The sequence below is a fragment of the Polypterus senegalus genome, chromosome 15 (assembly GCF_016835505.1).
Source record: "Polypterus senegalus isolate Bchr_013 chromosome 15, ASM1683550v1, whole genome shotgun sequence".
In the NCBI taxonomy this organism is placed as follows: domain Eukaryota; kingdom Metazoa; phylum Chordata; class Cladistia; order Polypteriformes; family Polypteridae; genus Polypterus; species Polypterus senegalus.
Genome location: NC_053168.1, coordinates 83,091,879 through 83,101,920, shown reverse-complemented (window position 1 = coordinate 83,101,920; position 10,042 = coordinate 83,091,879). Strand labels below are relative to the sequence as shown.

Sequence of the window (10,042 nt, the reverse complement as noted above, 5' to 3'; positions counted from 1 at the left end):
CAAGGCTGAAGTTAGGTACGTATTCGGCCGTCTTTTTATTTGCTCCCAGCTAAATGCTTGCTTGCAACCCGCGAATGTACGTTTTCACAGTTTTTGCAAACTAGTTACTTATTCAAAAGGCAAAATATTTCACATTTACGACTGATGCCCTTCTCCAACATAACATTTGGTTACTACTGGTTACATTTCTTATACCCGGCGATCCCTCACCGTGCCGCCCAGACAGGTGAAGTGTCTTGCTCATGGTCACGCAGTGTCAGTATCTGGACTTGAACCCACAAACGCAGGGTTTAAAAGTGCAAAGTCTTAACCGCAATGTCCCAATGTCATATTTGAGAGCACTTTACACCAGTCTAGTTTCAGACCTATATTCCTAATTCTATTCCTAATCGGACACCTAGATTACACTATTTTGCTTAATTTAAGGACAAACGTTGTGGACAAATGTTAAAAAAAAACACCAGCAAATGCTAAATATGGTGTTACGAAAACAATGCATTTATGCTTAGCATTGGTGTCAAGCGCCAGGACTGACGGGTTCTCTGCACTTTACATGGCTCGTTATCTTTAATTTCTGTACTAGTTGGAAAAAGAACGTGCGGTGCGGCTGTGCTGAGATGCTGTTTTCAGGCGCATCTGCTATTAATAACGTAATGCCAGCTCATTCTTTAGGTGATTCATCCCTGGCTGATGTAACATGTCCAGCGGCGTTATGAGCGTATGAGAAGAGGCACATCGGATGGTGACACGTGTTATAAAATAAGAAGTGTGGATCGGACAATATCGTAACAGTTGCTGTCGTGCGCAGGCAGAAGTGACAGGTGGAGTCGTTTTTGCGGGTGAGTGTTTTTCAAGAAAATTAGAAATAAATTTGAGAGCGCATATGTAATCCGTAGCATCAACGAAGATACACTATCTATTTTATCACAATCATACAATTAATTTGGAAGTTTGGAGTAATGGTTTACCACTCACAACTTATTAACGGACTTGTGTCAAATTTAGTCTAAGGTTATCTTTGAAAGTTAAATGAAATTAAAGAAATGCAGTCAAATATGCGACACTGCGTGTCCAGAGTGCTTTAACTGAGATCATTTCGAGGGTTTTTTGGTTAAGGATGACAGTGTGTTACTACTTTTACATTTTTATAAAACGTTTGCTACGATTGAAAACCGGTTTATTTTTAAGGTATTGCTTTTTTGGTTTTGGCCCATTCTTTATATAGTGGCTGCAATCGTTTAATTAAACTCTGTAATGAAACATCATCAAGATTTGATATTAAAAGAGATATTAGGCAAGGCTGTCCACTTTGCCAACTCTGGTTTTTACTGGTAATGCAAACAATGGCCCTTCATATTAATATCATTTTCAAAGTATCAATCTGTTTGGGAGAGAAGTTAAAATTTGTCAGCGGATGACACCACATTTTTTTTAAGAAATGAACAGGAGGTTGTAAAAGCAATTTAGAGAATGAAAATCTTCTCATCTGTGTCAGGAATCACCTTTAATATTGTAAAATGTGAAATTTTGCCATTAAAGAATTGTAAAATTGAATTTACTTGTACTGACATTTCAGTAAAACAAAAAGCGAAATATTTAGGAACTGATATATGTACAGATCAGTTAGAAAGAGCAAAGTTAAATTTTACTCCCATTATGGAAAATATTAAAAAAAAAAGGTTGAGCAGAGACCTGTCTTTAAGGGTTGTGTGTTTCTTTTAAAAGTGGAGGGCCAGTTGCTCCAAATGGTCAGTTTATACAACAATATTGTTAGAGACACACCAATCTGTAATAAATAATCTGGTTAAACTTCTTTATACTAATTTTATCCAGAAAAAGAAATATCATTATCTGAAAAAAATTCTTGCTAATACAACAGGGCCAAAGTGGAGCTAAATATAAAATTAACAGAATTATAATTTTAAAGCTAACCTTTTAGTCCAAGCACTTCCAATTGTGTGCTTTTTACAACCGCTTGACACAGTGGCATAAAGTGTTTTGCTTTCTTTGTGAGCTTTTTAATTATTTGTATATTTATTTATACATGTTATATATGCAAAATAGTTTAACACATTCAGTGGATTCAAAAAGTAATAGACGCTTTCACTTTTTTCATAGTTTTCTATGTAGCACCATTGTGTAAAAATAATTTACATTCATTCTTTCCCCACATTAAGCAACAGTAAGAATGACAAAAGGATCGGAGACATTTTTGCAAACTTATTAGAGAAAAGGCATTGAAATATCTCGTTGCCATGAGTATTCAGGCCCTTTTATTGTGCCACTTGAAATTTGTCTGAGGTGCTTCTCATTTTATTGATCATCATTGAGGTATTGCTCACATTTTTTTCCAGCTATGGTAAATTCAGGCTGGATTAGGGAACAGCACACACCTGTCTATATAAGGTCCCACAGCTGATAATGTGTTGCTTAGCAACAACCAAGTCACGAGGTCAGAGGAATTGCCTGCTGGGCTTACAGACAGGATTCAGTCAAAGAACAAATCTGGGGAAGGCCACAAAAATGTTTGCAGTATTTTTTAAGGTTCACAGTAACACAGCTGGTTTCATTATTCTTAAAAGGAAGATGTTTGGAACAACCACAACTCTTTCTAGAGCTGGCAACCCAGCAAAAATGAGAAAAAAAGCCCATGGCAAGAGAGTTGACCAAGAACCCAATGGTCATTCTGGTTGAACTCCAGAGAACCTGTGTGGAGATGGGAGAAACTTCTAGAAGTACAACTGTTACTGCAACATTCCTTGAGTGTGGGCTTTATTTGAGAGTGACCAGGCAGAAGCCTGTCCTCAGTGAAAAATGCAGGAAGTTTGTTTGGAGTTTGCAAAAGGGCACCTTAAAGGCTCTCAGACTGTGAAAAGCAAGATTCTCTGATCTGATTAAACCAAGATTAGTGTTGTGTCTGAAGGAAACCAGGAACCGCTCATTACATGTGCAATACCATTCCAACGGAGAAGCATGGTGGTGGCAGCATGGGTTGAGGGAGAGCTGAACAAAGTACAGAGATAGATAGCATTAATGAAACTTTCAGACTGGGCTGAAGGGTCAACTTCCAAAAGGACGATGACCCTAAGCACAAAGCAAAGACAACAGTTAGCAAAATGTGAAAAAGTGAAGGGGTCTGAATTCATTCTGAATTCACTGTATCAGATTAACAAAGGTTTTTAAATAGGTCAATAATAACAATAATAATAATAATTCTAAACAGGTTTGGCACAATTGTGTAAATGTCAATGAGTTCTGAATATATTTTTGCAAAAACAGTTTCAAATACTAGAAATAGTTCTTTTCTAGTCATACATAACTTGCACAATTCCTCACATAAAGACAAGCTACATGGCTAACTGTGCTATATTGCATTATATAGTACATTTAAGGCTTGTGAATACAAGTTTGGTACAACTGAAAATAACTTTGTGGCCTGTAAATGTATTAATGCTGAAACACATTTTAACACTACTGTAGAAAAAATACTTTCCTACTAGGAAATCTCTACTTGGAACAATTCCTTACTGGTAGACCAGCTACATTACTAAAGGTACTGCATTACACTCTGCAGTGTTTTTAAGGCATATAAACACTGGTTTGATGTAATTGAGTACACAGTTGAAGTCAGAAGTTTACATACACTTGAGCTGAATTCTTTAAAACTCAATAACACCTCCACAGATTTTATATTAAACTATAAATCTGGTATATCATTTAAGACAGTGGTGGCGAACCTATGGCACGCGTGCCAAAGGGGGCACGCAGAGCCCTCTCAGTGGGCATGCGTGCCGTCGCCCGAGCACAGAGTTCGTTACTATAATGCCAGAGGAATGCGGGGCCGGGCTGCTCCCCTCACCTCTCCCCCTCTTCACGCGCTCCGGAGGACTTTTCTCACATCACCCGCCCCTCTGCCCAGCAGCCCAATGGGAGCGCTTCCTTCCTGTCCTGTCTGGGGTAAGGCGGGTGGCACACATTCTGCTTGAGGGTGCGGCACGGACTGCAGCCTTTTGAGTCTGTGATTCCCGTGGTGGGGTTGGAGGGGATGTGGTATAGCGGGTCCACAGCTCAAAATTGAAAAGGCCAGTTTTAACAGATAATTGCCGCACTTTCGCGCTTAAAGAAGGTTATGGTAGAGTGGCGGGCGTTTCCGGGAGCTTTGTGATGCGGGCAGTCCTCGCTTAAGCGCACAGGTGAGGAGTCGTCCGCATCTGTAATTATTGCTGGGAGTTGCTAATCGCCACACCTGATCCACGACCCCGTAATATATAATGGAAGCTTTGGGGGCGGAGCTTAATAGGGAAGACCTGCGTGAAACACTTGAGAGGATCAAAGGGATGACAAAGGACAGCACAGTTAGTTATGAAAATGAAATCCTTAAAGTGTGGAATTCTCTGCCAAATAATCTTAAGTCAATGAAGGCACTTGAGATTGCTTTCCTCACTTTGTTTTGAACATCTTATGCTTGTGCGCAGCTGTTTTCAGCTTTGAATTAAATCAAATCTGACACCAGAAACAGACTAACAGATGACCTGAGTGCTGCATGTGTTGCTCTCAAACTTACAAAGTATGAGCCAAGGTTAGACAAATTATCAGCATGCATACAACAGCAAAAAGCACATTAATTGTTCAAAAGCATACCGAATGCAAACTTTTACCTTTCAACAAAAAGTTGTTTGTATCATTGAAAGCTCCGTTATTATGTTTTTCTTTTAAGACAAAATATGTTAATGTATGAGTGGCTTTTCTAAACTAAAAGCTCAGTAGATAGACAGACAGACAGAGCATCAGTATTGGCAGTCCAGTCCAATTTACCATCCAGCTCCACTCCCAGGTATTTATAGGTCTGTACCCTCTGCACACACTCACCTCTGATGATCACGGGGTCCATGAGGGGCCTGGGCCTCCTAAAAGCCACCACCAGCTCTTTGGTTATGCTGGTGTTCAGTTTTAGGTGGTATTCAGGTTAAATTGCCATGTTGGCACTTTGCGATAAATAAGTGGGTTTTGGATTGCAGTTTGGGCACTTCTAAATGGTTTCTAAATGGTTCGCCATCACTGATTTAAGACATCTACTTTGTGCAGGGTAAAATTATTTTTTTCCAGTAATGTTCACAGATGATCGCTTCACTTTTTATTTTATACAAATGCTTTGTAAACGTAAAAAATTAAGGTCAAAAGAAGCCTCTGTTGAGGTCTTACTAAAGGACAGTAATTTAGTTATAGTAATTCTTTTAAAAAGCCTATTGGAACTGGGTCAAAGTTGAGTGATTATTGAATGAAGCTGAATCGTAAAGTGTTTTAGTAAAATGGTTTAACTCACTACTGAAGTTCAACAAGGTATGCATTTTAGGGATATATTGTATTTCATGTAAAATTGTTTATTGTATCATTAAAAATGTGGGAAATGCTTCAATTTTATGCTCTGAAGCTTTATGTATCCAGTTCATTAATGGAGGTGAATTTAATAGATGATCAGTAGATGCAAATAATACTCCAGGGTTTCCTGCATTTTCATTTATAATTTTAGAAAAGTAGGACCTTCTTTCAAGTTGAACTTTTGTGTTACATTTACTGTACTTATGTGAGTCTTTAGCACTTCATAATGGACTATCAATTTAGTTTCTGTTCGTTTTTGGTCAGCATTCCTACTGTCTGTTTTAAGTACATTAATTGATTGAGTTTTCCATGGTATTTTAATAATTGACCATTTCGTAACAGTTTTTAAGGGATAATACACTGTTAGTGTCAGCCCTCAGCTTAGTGTTCCGATTTTCCATCTTAATGTTTACATTGCTGGCTGTATTAGGATAAACATTCAATTTAGACTGACTGTACAAAATATTTGCAAACCTACAATCAGATGCATCATCACAATAATAATGTGCTGCTTTTTCGTTCTGGCCACAGATACTTTTATGTTAAGTAAAATGCAGAAGTGGTCAGATATGTCAATTGTCAAAAATCTGCATCACTTCAGTTTTAAATCCTTTTGAAAGAACTATATTCAGGATATGTCCTCTTGAGTGTGTGGGCTGGGTAACATGACTGAGATCAAAAGAATGCAGCAAATTAATAAACTCTCTTACATTTGGATGACATTGTTTATCTATGTAAAAATTTAAATTGTCTACTATTAGGAACCTATCAGAATTAGTTATTTTAATAGATAATAAATTTATAATAGTTTACTGTATATGTTTTGAAGGATGATAAACAGTCATTAAGAGAGAATGCAGTCCACCTTGAACTATAGCAAGATACTCAGCTTAAACGATTTGAGAAAATACTTGCTAAACACCAACTCGTGTCCTTAATTAATAGAGTAAACAAATTTATAATTCAGAGGGGCTGCTTCAATTAGCCACATTTCACATATAGCATGGAAAAGGCGCTATATAAATAAAATGTATTATTATCATTATTATTATTATTATTATTAAAATATAAAGTCTTTTTTCCTATCACTGATAAAATCATTTAGTAAAGCATCTTGCTAGTTAAAGCTTTGATATTACAAAATTTAAAGCCAAAAAAGAGTCTCAAAGGAACACAGCTGCTTCTAGGTTTTAGGACAACTTAAAGTGTCAGGTTATTCATGTTTAAACTGCTATGTCTATGAATTTTCCTTCTATATAAAAACGGTCGGGATTGTCCTTCCGTCCCGTGAGTGCTACGCAAGCGTGGAGTTTCACACATGCCCCGTCCATTTTGCAATGCACGATGGGATTTGTAGTTTCATTTTTCCAGGTAAAAGATGATTTTCTACTCCAGACTGCGTGATATCTTCTTCTTCTTTCTTACTATATAAAAGCGGTCGGGATTGTCCTTCCGTCCCGTGAGTGGAAAGCGTGGCGGTATTCCGCTTATCACAGACTTACTACTTGCAGCTTGCGGTACGAAGCGACATGATGTGAGCAGAGTTCTGGTGCTCCCATCGTTCCCTTGCTTTTGTGTGTGATGCGCTGGAAAAATAGACAAAATTATGTCTGTAGAAATAATTAATGTTGATGGAGTACAAATGCCTCACCACATAGTAAATATCAGGGGGGTTCAAAAGGGTGACCTCAATATAGAAAAAAAGTTTAAATTTCATCACAAAAATAACAGAAACTACGAGTATTAAAGTAATACCGCTCAAATGCAATAGAACCAAATTAATGAGTTTGTATAAAATATCAAATTGATCTACATATTGAATTGCCTTAAGAAGTGGTCAACTTAAAAGTCGGTCGCCTTAAAAGGCATGTCAGCCTAGTATTAAATAATCAATAGTGTTTCTCTTTAGGTAAACCGACTGCAGATTTCTCATATTTCAAAAGGTTAGTAGTCATTAACGCTGTATTACCTTTGAGATATTTTCTGACTCTCACACAAAATGTCCTGGGGCCTCATGTATAAACAGTGCGTACACACAAAAATGTCGTGTAAGAACGTTTCCATGTTCAAATCGTGATGTATAAAACCTAAGTGGCGTAAAGCCATGCACATTTCCACGGTAGCTCATACTCTGTCGTACGCAATTTCTGCGCGCAGTTTTGCAGACCGGCAGCACCCAGCGTCAAAGCAGTGCTACTGTTTCTGTGTGATTACCATTTCTTTTTTAGATCTACATCCCTGACGTGGCCTTATAAATATACTGAAATTAACCGCATATTGTTTATTAGTTTAATGCATCTGATTGTAATTAACCTGTAACAAAATAATGGTCCACAGAATGGTCAAACTATAACAAATACCATAACTGCTTTAGCATTGTTACTCTCACTTCATCTTCTTCTCCTTCTTTCAGCTGCTCCCGTTAGGGGTTGCCACATTGGATCATCTTTTTCCAAATTACTCTCACTGCACCACTCAAGAGTATTTATATCACTGTATCTGAGTGTGAGTCACAGCTATACAGCAGCTGATTGGAAAGAAAATTTATCAGTATAAAGAAAATTTATCAGTATACAGCATCAAGCACACGCTGCCTCAGCCATGTTGTCTATTGAACTGCTCTCGTATGGCAAATGCTTCAGAGCCTTTCCTCGCGGTTCAGAAACAGTTTCATCCCAAGAACTCTAAACGCACTCAATCAGTCCATCAAGTGCTCCTTGTAGAACTGTTTGTACTTATAAGTATAATTACCTCACTGTAAACTTGCGATAATGTAATAATATTACACAACCTGAGCCACTTTATAAGTGCATATTTACATATGATGACGATATTTTTTAGATGAAATGCAGCAAAATATTTATTAAATATATAATAAATACATATTAATAAATAATAAAATTTATTTATACAGATAAAACTTTAACTTCATTTAAATAATCTACTGTATATTGTTAATAATTAAACATGTGAGGACACAGTGCCGGAACGCTAGCGAGCCACTGGCGCTCTGTTCACGGATTGTTCCTGCCTTGCGCTGTATTCTTGCAGGTGCTGACGCGACACTGTAAGGATAGATGGATAGAATAATTAAACACATACTATGAAGATATTTCAATGTTCCTTAAAAGTTTTGAAGAATCGGCATTCTAAGCTTACATATGGCTTAACGTCTATTACAGAGCTGATTGTATGGCAATTGGGTATTTGGAGAAAGAAAAGTAAGGACAGGAATTGGAGGTTAGTACTTTTGAAAGAGACAGTACTGCTACAATAAAGTATTTCATCGAAGGTCACGCATGGTGCAGCAAGCATCTTGCGTGCAACATGAACAATCACTGCACCACCATGTTCCCATGTTTAATAATGTGCTTTAACTCCTATCATCATGAAAATGATATCATGTATACATCTCAGTATTTTAATTATTCAGAGAGCTGTAATATCACAAATGTAATAGATTCTGTGTCCTGTCGGAGGAAGAGAAAGCCCGGAAGCACATAGTGATTCACACACGTAGAGCACATAGTACAAAACAAATCATTTAACGTGCTACTTTAGTTACGATGGGATTTGAGAAACTAGTAAATTAAACAATTTTAAGATGAAGTTTATGATGTTCTACTTTAATGACAAAATAAACTACGTGATTAAAGTGGAAATTTCGAGATTAAAGTTTCCCCACTGTGTGCCTTTTTTTTTCTCTGTAAATAAGCTTTCATATGACACTCTGACGGTGGACTACAACTCGCCTTTTCACGGCGACTTTGATATCTGACAACTTTTTTTTTATTTGGGGCACTGTGCGACTTTGTGAATTTGAGCTTTCGTGTTTCTCCGACACGCTATATCACTTGATCAACTTCCCTTTGTTGTTTACAGTATACCACTGTTTAAATCAACAAATAGTAAGTTTTTCCTTGCCTCCACTTGGTATTCGCTGAAATTCTATTTTCCCTCGTGCTTTTGCCATTGCCTTTTCACAGAACGCTGAACTTAAGGGCTGTTTATATTGATTTGCATATTCAAAGAGGCGTAATTCTGGGAGGAGTTGGGGTGGGGCAGCAGGCACGTGCACGTGCATTAATTTTCACAGTGACTGGGATTTATGTAGCGGAAGAACGTGGAAACTGGCATTCATACAGATTTATGCATCTGGATTTTTTTGGGCGTAAGCACATTACTGCCTTTGTGCTTACGTCATTTTATAGTGCAAATTCTACACACGGCGTTATGCATGAGGCCTCTGGTCTTCCATGAAGACAAAGTCTTGCCTCTTGCAGAGGGCTCCCGTAGGTGTTCAGGTCCAGCAATAAGCTATAGGCTTTGTCCGATCTTCTCAGCATGGAAAATGATAATTCTTGCATTCTTCATGATTTTTCAAAGATATAATTATGTGCTTTTATGGTGGTGAAATACGTTTGAGTTTGTTTTTTTCAGTTAAGGTGAAAACAGTTCTATTTTTATATCTGCTGAAAAAGCAAATATTATTACAAAACCATCATTTTTCAAGATGCGATTAATAATATGCCATTAGCATCATTGTTAATGCTGTGTTTTAGTGTTGCTTCTGTATAAAAAATAATTCATAAATTGATGTCTGGACTGAAGTTGTTCATATTTTTGATATGGTGTGTGTTTGTTATTTCAGGTTGGAAAACTG

At 37.3% G+C, this 10,042-nt stretch overlaps 1 protein-coding gene across 1 annotated transcript in view; it reads left to right on the top strand.

Moving 5' to 3' along the window:
- Positions 1 to 710: 710 nt before the first annotated feature.
- The window catches only part of LOC120515502 (E3 ubiquitin-protein ligase NRDP1-like), a 69,021-nt gene continuing 59,689 nt past the window's right edge, over positions 711 to 10,042 (top strand). The window contains exon 1 of the mRNA XM_039736562.1: positions 711 to 839. The gene's annotated coding sequence lies outside the window, so the exon portion shown is untranslated. The remainder of the gene's footprint in view (positions 840 to 10,042) is intronic.